Raw genomic sequence first — 13,431 nt, forward strand, 5'->3', positions numbered from 1 at the left:
GCCCCTAGAAAGGATTTCGTGGCCCCTGGCTGGGAAGCGCGGGCTTGCGGGTCGGTGACACGAGCACTGGCCCCCCCCAGCGGAGCAGAGCAGTGCGGGGAGGGGATGGGGCTTCCCACCCCGATCCAGCTCCTCAGGTACTGCAGCCTGTGCTCCTGCTGGCTCCCAATCCAAACCCCCTCCCAGAGCAGGAGATGATTCCTCAGGTTGTGCCCGGCAGGTGCTTTAACTTCTTAACGTTTGATCCCTGGAGCTAGCCATCATTAAGTGCATCAGTTCTCAGACTCACAAGGGTGAAGGAAGCCCCAAGAGAATTACAGTGCTTCATCATCTAGCAATCTGTAAGCAGTGATAGCAGCTACTTGTAGTTCACTGCAACTTTCCTGCAGTCTTCCCGGAGCCTCTTCTGACCAAGCCTGTGGAAAAAGATCCTCTCTCTGTTCCCACTGTGCTTGTTTCACAGCTTGCTTTGTCAAGAGGTTCTCTGATAGAAATTCATGGAAGATCACAGTTGTGGATGGCTTAAAAAAATGCAAGAACTGCATGGGTGGTCCAACAAAAATATATCACCAAAAAACCCCTTGCTTCTCACATAACTTCTTGGAGCATCATTGCTACAACAACACTCAAACCCCTTTAAAAATGCATGAAGAACAAATACACAAGCAGACAGAACAACTGCAAAGGAGTGAGATTTTAGCTCAATGGTAGCTTGAAATGAGGAATCCTAACAAAAGTCCCATCCCTGTAGGAAAGGACATAAATATCACAGATATAAATGAAATGATACCATGTTCAAGTAAGTCTCTGTTCAGCTTCTCTCCTAATGCTGATTTTTCAGGTAACCAAGTGCTACAATTGATGCAGGAAAGAAGAGGGAGCTATTGTCGAGGGGGGTGCAGCATCTATGAGCAGATAATATAAAGTGGTTCAGAACATGAAGACGTAGCCAAGAACTTATAAGAACATATGCAAGTTAACCAAGTACTTCAGCAACTGACTGAACACCACTTTGGTTTCCATTCACAAAAAGAAACACAGGGAGAATAAGCTGATTTGTCTCCATATAAATGACCTTTCCAGGGCAATCATGCCTATTTTGAGTGAATCAAGTGTTGTAAAGCAACAATCTGTCAGTAACAACATTTTTGCTGGTCACCCACAGCCCATGGCACATTTGGAAGGGATGATGACAGTTTCTTAACAAAAAGCAGTCCTGATTCCAGACTGTATCATAGAAGAAATGAGCACTTACCACTGCCCCTTCCCCTCTCTAAAACCACTGTGCTGCTTCACCCTGTGCCCACTTTTCCATGGGAGCTCATATTCTCTTCTGGCCATATGCACAACTAGAATGTAACCAAGGCACTGGTCAAACCAAATGACAACCGTCACTTCTCCCATGGGCAAAGTTCCAGCACGGCGTTGTGAAAATATAACAACTTACTGGGCTGGATTTATAGCTATCTCACTACCTTCAGCAGGTGAGGTCATGACCTCTTTTAGAGCATCACTCCAGTTTAAAAGAAGCACCTCTCTCCCTGGATGCGCTCTAAAGGTATGTCTGGAGCACACCCCATGTGGGGGTCACTCTTGAACACATCCTATGCACCCACTCTCACCTTGCCAGCACCAAATCTAGAATCACAGTGGTGAAGCTGCTGTGGGAGCATGGCTGTTGTCCATGGCTGGAGGTAGAGGTCTCAAGAGCAGCCATGGCAGAGGACCCTGGAGTGGGTTCACCACCACAGTTTGGGGTTTTGCACACACAAGCAGGAGCTATTGGAGGTATACCGGGGAAAAACCCTCCACTGGAGTGCTGGAGACACAGTGTAGACATACCCCCAGATGGTGAGGACCCACCTTTTTGGCAGGCATGCCATAAATTAGCTCTGAGTCCTCCCCAAGTGTCACACCAATCCTTTTCCCTTCACAATCTGCTGCTCTTTCTGCTCCTAGCCCTGTGCTCTCTGTCTGATCTACAGCTCTGTTTTCTTCTTCCTTCTCCATGTTCCCTGCCCGATTTGCTGCTTTGCTTTCTCCTTCCCAATCTAACTGCCCTTGTGCTGCCTGCCCCCTTCCTGATCTGCTGCATGCTACACACACAGGCTGCCAGATTGGCCATCCCTACCCTAAGACATTCTGGCTTAACATAAAGCTGGGTTAAGGTAGTCACAACTTCCCAACATTCCTCTTCCCTTTTCAATAGTGGGGAATGAAGCTAAAGATATAAACCTTCCAGCCATGATTTGTACCCACTAACTTCTATGCTCAGGGTGTTGGCCCACAGAGCCTGGTGTACATCAACACAGTGAACCAAGCCCTTCTCACCTCCTTAACCCCTGCATTGCTCAACACTGACTTCAACATTGAACAGGGTCCAAAAATTGGACACACATCTGGCCCATGCTGACAGCATGAAAGAACATTCTTGCCCATGCCAGTCACTCCTTCCTAAAGGCATGATGTAACCAGTCACCCACCAAGGCCAAAGCAGGGGAAGTAAAGAAATGAGGGTAGATGTATGAGCCAAATTCTTACCATGTCATGTTCCTGAACCCTCAAGAAACCAGAGAAACCTAGTTAGCTGGACAGTTGTGGGCACCATACAGGACATAAACTGATCATCGATGGTTGGATGATGAATGCATTAAAAAAATTAAAGAAACATTTTCCAGAGATTTTCCACGTCTGTTCCTCATCCAAGATAATGTCCAAGTATGTCATCATCTATAACATGTTTCTCCATTGAGAAGCACAGGGTCACATCCTTCTTGGAGTAAAATCAGAGTATTTCAGTGGAACTATAAAAACTTATACCAGGTCAGGACCTGGCTTCCCATTTTCAAGTTAATTGAAATACGTAGAATGCCTCAGAATATTGTAAATACATTGAACCTGTTTTCCCATACTGTGTATTTTATCTATTGCATAGGAGGCTAATTTGCAGTATTCTGCTTCTTTGTACACCTCATTTCTGTATGTTACTGTATCTGTCTCGCATTTTTAGCAGCAGATCGCAAAGCAGCTTGCAGAAGATGTCAGTATTATAAATCTCCATGTTATGGAATCATTATCATGGTCTTCGACCTCACTCTCAAACCTGATTCACCCTGTTCCACACAGTCATATTTTGGGAAAAAAGGCTCTCAAAGTTAGGGCATCAATTGGAGATCACTGGGCGATTACAACCAGGTAAAGATCTGTACTGTGCACCCCCTGTATCACTGGCCATTGTTTACTACCAAGCACTGGAACCTCTGATCCTCCAATGTACCTTGCCAAAAGTGAAGTCTCCTGTTTACAGAGCAAACCAGTTGTTATCCTAGCTCTCACAATCACACTCTTGTGTTAACAACCCACACCAAAAATAGCTATCAGAAAATGTTGAGGGCTCATGCCCCATTCGTCCATTTGACTTCTGCTTATGACATTCTGTGACACACCAGCCTGCTAAGGAAACTATAAAAAAGCTCCCTAATTGGTTTGCTCACATTATACCATTTCTTCAGCTGCCTCTTGCCTTCGTACACAATGGCTTGTTCATCATCTTAGTCTGATAGGACAGTCACCTTGCTTGGAGTAGGGCTAAGAAGGACTTAGCAGAAAGCACCAGGTTCAAGAACTATAAAAAGCAAAGGCTTTCTTCTAAGCAGCAAAGGCTTGGAAAACATGCTTAACACCACTGTCTTCATCCAAGGACTTAGACCTAACGGTAACTGCAGACGTAACTTTGAAGAAACTTTGGTGCCTTTACAGCAAGCAAGAGAGCGGATCTCTTATGCTGTTACACTGATTGGGACATCCTGAGCACGCCCTGCAATGGGTGAAGGTGGAGTAACAGGAGCAAAACCCCATTTATTCACCTGAGGACTTTGTCTTGATTGTCCTCCCATTTTACTTTTCCCTTGTTCCATTGTTCAGACACAGTCCATGTAACAGCTAGTATTTCATTAGGGAATTTAAGGCTGTGATACACATCATAAAAAAGACTTATCAGAACTCCTTAGTTATTAACATCGAAAACCAGGAAAATTTCAATTAAAGGAACCCTACAGAGGACAAAATAGTAATATGACTTTTTTCTTCCTTTCTTTTGGCTTCTTTTTAGTAAATGAGGAAGGTCTGACATTTTTTTTGCTTGAGAAAGAGAGAAGTAATGGCATATAGAGGGTGGGGTGGACAGTCTACTTGTTCTTACATTAGTAATTCAGACCTTGTCCACCTTGTTTTCCCTGGATGCCTCTATGGACAAATGGATCATTGTTGGTATTAAAACACCAGAAATGCTAACCATCTAATTAACTGAGAGGCGGGTGATTTTTATTCAGTTTGTTTCCCTTGTTTGTTTCTGTTAGCAACCAGTTTAACGCAAATGCCTGAACACAGTTGTGAGAAAAACTCTCTTTGTTAAAAAATCATCCCTAGTCCTTTAACTATGGGCTGAGAAAGCTTGAAATCCACAATTGAAACTTCTTCTCACAAGGCCTCCAGTTAAGCCAGGGAGGACCAGATTTGACAGTCTTGATCATTATAAGGTAAAAATAATCAAGATGAACCTCCTCTGGTTGTTTTTTTTTAAATTTCAGGGATTTATTTTATAAATAAGATAAACTCAATTTCTTGGCATGGCAAAAATAGGAAAGCACCTGCCTTTGACAAGACAAAAGTCCTAATTTGGGGAGGGGCGGGGGGCGCGACAACTAATTATGGCACAAAAGGTTTTAGTTAGCTTTCTGTTTTATTTTCTAGTAGAAATATATTGATGAGAGCTGTTTAAAATATCTAAAGCATGCGAAGACAGGAACATACAATCGTATATCTAGGGTAAGGTTACAACTTGAACTACAGATACACACAGAGGAGAAATGAAAAATAAGAACCAGAACCATACTACTGGTTTTCCTTGTGGCAAAAATACAGCCTTAAGGAATAAGCCCCTTACAAGGGTGCACAATAGTTTTTTTTCCTGTTTCCTTTGCAGATCATCTTATATTGGTATTTAATGTTTTTAAGTTTATTAGGAGAATGATAGTCAAAGTACTAGTAAAAGTCTTAAATCTGACTGTTTTTTGTTCCCAGCATCTTCCCTTACATGATCTGCTATAGCTATGTAACACATCTTCCTAATTTCCAATATGGAACACAGAGTGCAGCTGTTTTATTATTAACCATTATATCTCCCAACATGCCAAATATGAATCATCAACAGAAGAACCCTCCTCCACTTCAAGTGTCTGTTGGGGGCTTGTCTACACTAAGGAAAAGGGTTCCTTATAGTGAGGGAGGGGGTGAGTTCAGGGTTGACCAGCTAACCCAGGACTCACAGTATGAAACTTCATGCTGCATGGGCAGCCCCATTTGAAACTACTAGAACCCCATGCAGCATGAAGTTTCATGCTGTGAGTTCTGGGTTAGCTGGTCAACCCTGAACTCACCCCCTCCCTCACTATAAGTTACTAAAATGACTCAAAAACAACCCTTTTTTTTCCTAGGTGAGAATTAAATGGCAGTAAGAATCATACGTATTTCCTCTATAGCCCACCACAATTCTGAGCTGGAGACTGTGGCTGGTCACATCCTCCATCCAAAGTACTGAGCAGGTGCACTCACTGCTCCACCCCACATTCCTTAGTCACCCCTTAACAAGATTCATATGCCCCAAAAGACTTCAGTGCTTACACCACCCAAAGATGCCCAGAAATGATGCCATAAGATGGTTACCATAGCTATTAAAGTATACTTTATACACTTGGATAAACTCATAGGTCTGTGATATGTGGCAAGGGACATGGGACCATTGCAGAAGTTACAGTGGATGCTGCATAGCTGATTTTCAGTTTCAAACAGTTCCAAGAGAGTGAGTCAAGTTTTAACCTTAACTTAGAAAGTCATCCCTTTCAAAAGTTTATGTTTCCAGAAGTATGGTATTTTAATCAACCTTTCTTCAATAAATGTAGTCCATTTACAACCTCCATCTCAATAAATAACTCCAACTCCCCACTTCAGAAACACAGCTGGTGCAATAGGAAATTCATGACTCACTGGGCTGAGCAGGGGTACAGTATTTAAAAGGTTTGGCCTATGAAACAAGACTAATACTCCAGTGCAGAATGGGAAGTGTCCATCACCCCATTAATGCTGTGGGGCGTGCAGATAGATCATCCATGAGACATCCTATATTAAGTTAAATAATGTTCTTGCGGCTAGTAGCAGGCATCTGTCTGTCTCGCAAGACAATAGAATTATGCCAGGTGAGACATCAGCTCACTGAATATAATCCTCACATGAAAGATAAAGCAAAGTTGAAGTGGCCTCTCTAGGGTGCAAAAGTTCTGGGCAGTGTATCTAGAAACACTGAGCTGCCCACCTACCACTGTCCCCCTCTCAGCCTTGCTGGTTTAATCCAAAGGAAAGGCAGGTCCCAGGACATGTGGAACCAGTTTGGCCGCAGGAGCTGACACAGCAAAGGAGATCACCCAATTTTCCATCTATCAGGGCTTCACTCTTAGACTGGCTGTGAACCAAGATTAAAGAGCCCAGTCTGCTATATCATGGAGTGGACTAGCCCGTGGAAAAGGAAGTCTCACTTAAAAAGAAAACAAAACAGAATAGAAAGCTGACTTTGTACAGCATTTACTTTCTTCTTGGAGTCACACCGTTTTAAAGACAAGGTATGAAATTTTTGGGCTGTTCTGACTGTCATGCATTACCTTTTGGCATTTACTGTGAGACACTTTTCTGCCCTTTAAGTCCATTGTATCTTTCATTTATTCTGCACCAAAGTACTATTCTCCATTTCGAATCTCTCTTGCTTTCTGTCTCACGGAGGGATTTCCCTGAAATTTCCTACCACCACACATACAGAAACAGGCTTTACTTTCTTCCACACTGTATCATAGTCTTTCTATTAACATTCTGGATTTCATTCTCTTCTATTTTTATGCCTTCCATAGTCACTTGCATTTTGGTTACTGCATAGACCTGTTTTGGTTGCATTATCTTGCTTAGTGTGTGTTTGGTAGGCTGCGTGTTTCAGGCATGTGCTCTGAGCAGCAGTTCCTGTGCTGCTAGCGGAGTGATTGCTGGCTGATTGCTGCCTGTGTCTTACAGAAGCCCTAAGGAGGGGGTGGAGCCAGTCCAAGCCCAGCAAAGTATAAAAGGAGACTCCCTGAGTGACCAGGGAGCAAGTGAACAGGGGCAACAAACAGGGCAAGCAATTTACAGGTCAGTTTGCCGTCCCCTCTTTGAAGGGGAGACTTTAAGCTTGGTGAGAGGAAGCAGGGAAAAAGGAATCTCTTGGGACCCAGGAGTAGTAAACAGGCCAGCTTACAGGCGAGTTTGCTAGAGCAGGTCTGCTTGGAAAAAGAGCAGCAAGAGAGAGGCAGCAGACTAAGAAACCCAGAGAAATGACTGGAGGATGTTGCAATGCCAGAGCAGCTGCCACTGCTTGTCCTTGCTCCCGTGAGGTGTCTGTTCAGGCAGGACCACGCACTGTCAAGGCTTCCACCCAGACCCTGGCTTGGTGCCATGGAGACTGTGGCTTGCAGGTCCCTTCCAATAAGAGCCAGGTGGGGGACTGCCTGTGATGTGAGTGGTGCCTCCTCGTGGTATCCCTCAAGGAACAGGCAAGAGAGCTACAGGAGGAGATAGCAAGGCTCCAAAGCATCCTCCACCATGAAGACTTCATTGATTCAGTGCAGGAGAAGACCTCTAGGACTGTGGAGGAAGGACTGCCAGAGGCAGCTCTAGAGAAGGCAGAGGACATGGACTCCCAGAAAGATGGAAGCTTGCGATCTCTGGCAGCAAACAGAAATCTTCATCTCCACCTACAGCAGTTTGCCTGGAAAACAGGTATGGAGCCCTAGCAACAGAGGAGGAGGAGCACATTCCACTGGTGGAGGAGGACAGGCCTGGCCTCCCCAAGTTTGGAAGGATAAAGACCACACCAGCAAGAAGAAGTGATAGGTGGCTATGATTGGGGACTCCCTTTTGAGGGGGATGGAGGCATCCACCTGCCAGCCTGACCTATTGTCTCAGGAGGTCTGCTGCTTGCTTGGAACCTGGATCCAAGATGCCATGGAAGGATTACTGAGACTCATCCAGCCCTCTGACTACTACCCGAAGCTGCTCATCCATGTGGGCACCAATTATACTGCCCGGGGAGACCCTGAGCAAATCAAAAGTGATGACAGGGCTCTGGGTGCAAAAGTGAAGGGGATGGGGGGCTCAGATGGTATTCTCAACCCTTCCCAGTCAAAAGGAAAGGCCTGGGCAGGAGCAGACACATCCAGCAGATCAATGCATGTCTGCGCAGATGGTGTCACCAGCAGGGCTTTGGCTTCTTTGACCATGGGATGTTGTTCCAAGAAGAAGAATTGCTGGGAAGAGATGGGATCCACCTGACGAAGAGGGGGAAGAGCAGACAGGCTCACTAACTTAGTGAGGAGGGCTTTAAACTAGGTTTGCCAGGGGATGAAGAACAAAGCCCTGAGGTAGGGGTGGAAGTCAGCGACCTAGAAGAGCAAGCAGAAGGGGGCAACAGGGGGGCCTTCTCATTCTTGCTGAGAAAGTAGGGCAATAGGCTACTTACCTCAGATGCCTGTACATGAATGCACTGAGCCTGGGAAACAAGCAGGAAGAATTAGAAGTCCTTGCACGGTCAAGTAACTATGATGTGATTGGCATAACAGAGACTTGGTGGGAGTTTGCATGACTGCAGCAGTGTCATGGATGGGTACAAACTGTTCAGGAAGGACAGGCAGGCAAGAAGAGGAGGAGGAGTTGCACTCCATGTAAAAGAGCCATATGATTGTTCAGAGCTCTAGTATGAAACTGGAGATAGGCCTGTTGAAAGTCTCTGAGTTAGGGTCAGAGGGGAGAGCAACAAGGGTGATGTCATTGTGGGGGTTTGCTATAGACCACCAAACCAGGAGGAAGTGGTGGATGAGGCTTTCTTCAAACAGCTAGCGAAAGTTTCCCAATCACAGGCCCTGGTTCTCACGGGGGACTTCAATCACCCTGACATGTGCTGGGAGGGCAATACAGCAGTGCTCAGGCAATCCAGAAAGTTTCTGGAGAATGTTGGGGACTTCCTGGTGCAACTGTTCTTCTTGACCTGCTACTCACAAACAGGGAAGAATTGGTAGGGAATGTAGTAGTAGATAACAACTTGGGCAGCAGCAACCAGGAGATGATTGAGTTCAGGATCCTGAAGAAAGGAAGGATGGAGAGCAGCAGAGTAAGGACTGTGGCCTTCAGAAAAGCAAACTTTGACTCACTCAGGGAACTGATGGGCAGGATTCCCTGGGAGGCCAGTCTGAGGGGGACAGGAGTCCAGGAAAGCTGGCTGTACTGTAAAGAAACCTTACTGAGAGTGCAGGAACAAACCATCCGGATGTCCAAGAACACCAGCAAGTATGACAGAAGACAAGTGTGGCTTAGCAGCGAACTCTTTAGGAAGCTAAAACACAAAAAGAAATCTGATAAGAAGTGGAAAATTGGACAAACAACTAGGGAGGAGAATATAAAAGTACTGCTGGGGCATGCAGGGATGAAATCAGGAAGGCCAAAGTGCAGTTGGAGTTGCAGCTAGCAAGGGCCAAGAACACCAGCAAGTATGACAGAAGACAAGTGTGGCTTAGCAGCGAACTCTTTAGGAAGCTAAAACACAAAAAGAAATCTGATAAGAAGTGGAAAATTGGACAAACAACTAGGGAGGAGAATATAAAAGTACTGCTGGGGCATGCAGGGATGAAATCAGGAAGGCCAAAGTGCAGTTGGAGTTGCAGCTAGCAAGGGACATGAAGGGTTTCTACAAGTATGTCAAAACAAGAGGAGGCTCAAGGAAAGTGTGGGTCCTTTACTGAATGGGGGAGGCAACCTAGTGACTATGCCTTTTTTACCTCAGTCTTTACAGGCAAGGTCACCTCCCAGACTACTGCACCTAACAGCACAGTTTGGGGAGGAAGTAATAAGCCAACAGTGGCAAAAGAACAGATTAGGGACTATTTAGAAAAGTTGGATGTTTACAAGTCCATGGGGCTGGGCACAATACACCTGAGGGTGCTAAGGGTGTTGGCTGATGTTATTGCAGAGCCACTGGCCATTATCTTTGAAAAGTCATGGTGATCAGGAAAGGTCCTGGATGATTGGAAAAAGGCAAATATAGTGCTCCTCTTTAAGAAAGCAGAAAAAGGAGGATCAAGGGAACTACAGACCAGTCAGCCTCACCTCAGTTCCTGGAAAAATCATTGAGCAAGTCCTCAAGGAATCAATTTCTAAACAGTTGGAGGAGAAGAAGGTGATTAGGAACAGTCAGCATGGATTCACCAAGGGCAAGTCAAGCCTGGCCAACCTGCTTGCCTTCTATGTTGAGATGACTGGCTCTGTGGATGCAGGTAGGCCAGTGGATGTGATGTACCTTGAGTTTAGCAAGACTTTTGATACAGTCTCCCACAACCTTCTCGCAAGCAAGCTAAAGAAGTATGTGTTAGATGACTGGACTGTAAAGTGGATAGAAAACTGGTTGGATCATTGGGCTCAGAAGGTAGTAGTCAGTGGCTCAATGTCAGAAAACCAAAGGGCAGCCAGTATCAAATGGAGTGCCCCAGGGGTCAGACCTGAGGTCAGGTTTGTTCAATATTTTCACCAGTGACCTGGAAGAGTGCACTCTCAACAAGTTTGCAGATGACACCAACCTGAGTAGAGTAGTAGATATGCTGGAGGGTAGGGCTAGGATTCAGAGATCTTGACAAATTGGAGAATTGGGCCAAAAGAAATATCATGAGTTTCAGTAAGGACAAGTGGAAAGTCTTGCACTTAGGATGGAACAATCCTATGCATCGGTACAGGCTGGGGGCTGACCAGCTAAGGAGCAGCTCTGCAGAAAAAGGGGTTGGAGATTACAGTAGACAATAAACCGAACATAAGCCAACAAAGTTCTCTTGTTGTGAAGAAGGCTAACAGCATACTGGGCTGCATTAGTAGGAATGTCACCAGTAGATGGAGGGAAGTGATTCTTCCCCTCTATTTGACACTAATGAGGTCACATCTGGAGTACTGTGTCCAGTTTTGGGCCCCCCACTGCAGAAAGAACATGGACAAATTGGAGGGGAGTCCAGCTAAGGGCAACCAAAATGGTTAGGGGGCTGGGGCACATGACTTATGAGGAAAGGCTTAAGAAGAATGTACCATATCTCTGTTATATCCCTAACACTCCCAATCACCATGGTTGGCTATGCCTATAGACCAGACAGTTCAGGGGACTGAAAACCTTTCACCTCTGGGTGACTGGCTTGAATCCATAAATACTGGCCATAAATCATTACCATCGGGCAGCCAATATTTAATGGGTTGATGATCTCAGACCAGTTCGTTGTGGACAGGTTTCCACATCACAAAAAAAACCCAAGGAAAAAGTCATTTATCCATAATATTAGCACTTTTTTGTGTGTGGAAAAAGGCACAGAGCAAAAATTTGATTATTCTGTCCCTATTTATTTATTTATTTATTTCCTTCCTATAGGGGCTTTTTACCATCTTGTACCATCTATACTTTTCCCAGAGCCTGATGAAGGGACTTTGATCCTGAAAGCCTGCCGAAAAGGACAATTTTCTTGCGATTTCCCAATTGGCCTAATAAAAGGTATCATTTTGGAACCAAGATTTCTAGTTTTTTGTATTATTCTGACCCAGAACTTGTGGGCAAAAAAATCCTCCCCTCTGACAGGTATATTCCTGCAGGAAAATACCCAAAGGAGCTGGCTTACAGTAAGAGCCTGAGGTTGCAGTAGCTTGTACAAAAACAGTCATTGTAGTCAGCAAGAGTTTCGAGTAAGTAAGATCTAAAAGATCAAGTTGTCAGGTAGTGCAGTGCAAATGCTCTTCTCCTAATGTAAATGAGAGGAAAAGATGCTGGATGCATTCCCATATACTTGTCAGCTTTAATTTTTTTTTTTTAAAGGTGGAACCAAAAGGCTTCTCCCTACTTGGCAGGGCGTACTGCACTCTCCCTCCCCTGGTGCACACAAGACAAAGTTGCCATGTCATGTCACACAAGGTAACAACTGTGGACACTATTCAAATAGCACAAAAACTGCCGAGGGCAACTCTAGTTTGAAATTTTAATATATGGAGGCTTAAACTGTATCTTGAGGCCACAGTCCATGAGTGCAAGGGCACAGTGTTTGGCCACTCCAGGGGAAGAACTGTGGCTTAGAGAATGCTGCTCCCCACTTGCTGCCAGGGGAAAATAATCTGCCAGTAACCTATTACTAGCTGCAAATTCCCATGCCTAAACTCCAGGCAACTCAGTAGGACCAATGCCCTTCATATTCTGTTCTCAATCCTCACCTGTTACCGATTTACCAGTTCAAAGTAAGTTGTAAATAAGCTTTTCAAGAAGGTTGTGGCCAAACTAGAAAATCATTAGCGGTTAGAAAAACATAAAATAGGAGGAAAGATTTTAAGAATCAGCATAATTTAAAGAAATACAAAAGATTGTTATAAAGAGGATAGAAATGAGTTGTTCTCCCTATCCATGAGAGGCCAGGACTTGTAGCAAGGGACTTAAATTGCAACAAGCAAGTTGTAGGATAGATATTGGGAAGACTGTTTTAACTGTGAAGATGGTCAAGCACTGGAACAAATTGCATTAGATGGTTGTGGAATCCGTCACTGTAAAATTTTAAGTGAAGGTTAGGCAAACCTTTGTCTGGACTGATTTAGATAGGAATATTTCTCCTGCGAGGAGAGGATCAGAAGACATGACCTCTTGAAGTCCCTTACAGCAATGAAGACGTATCCTAAATGACTTGCACACAAAGGAAAGCTGAAACAAAGTGGGAACCAAATTCTAGTTTTTCAAGTCCCAGAGCAGCAAGCTAGCCACTGGGCCAGCTTCTCTACATAGAGCAGCAATGCAAAGTATTAATCCCAGTGAAAGATTGTTACATGAAAGGCTATAATGCTAAGGGCAGGAGGAATGTCCATATTTTTTAACTAAACAAACATTTGCTTTAAAAATAAAATGTTAAAAAAATCAAGGTGATTTCTTTAATTGAAATTTTAAATAAAATTACAGCAGGCCATAACTGACCAACAGGAACAACAAAACACCCTCAACATCTCAAATCATATTTCAACAAAATGAACTAAAATTATGAAGTACATTCTGCTCCCAGGTCAGGCAGGAACACAGAATTAAGACCCTTTCTATAATTTTGCCATGTTCATACTGCAAGGAGACCATGTTACTCTCACCAATTAATGACATATTCCCCTGACTCAGTTACAACAGACAGTTTGAGTTTCTTCCACACCACAAACCTTCTGCCTCTAAACAGTGGTTGGATCATGTCTGTGTCCACATTTACTATGCTGCACCAGTGCATGTTGGGAAAACCCAGGCGGCTCCCCCATACAGCTTCA

The sequence above is a fragment of the Alligator sinensis genome, unplaced genomic scaffold (genome assembly GCF_000455745.1).
Source record: "Alligator sinensis unplaced genomic scaffold, ASM45574v1 scaffold404_1, whole genome shotgun sequence".
Classification (NCBI taxonomy): Eukaryota; Metazoa; Chordata; order Crocodylia; family Alligatoridae; genus Alligator; species Alligator sinensis.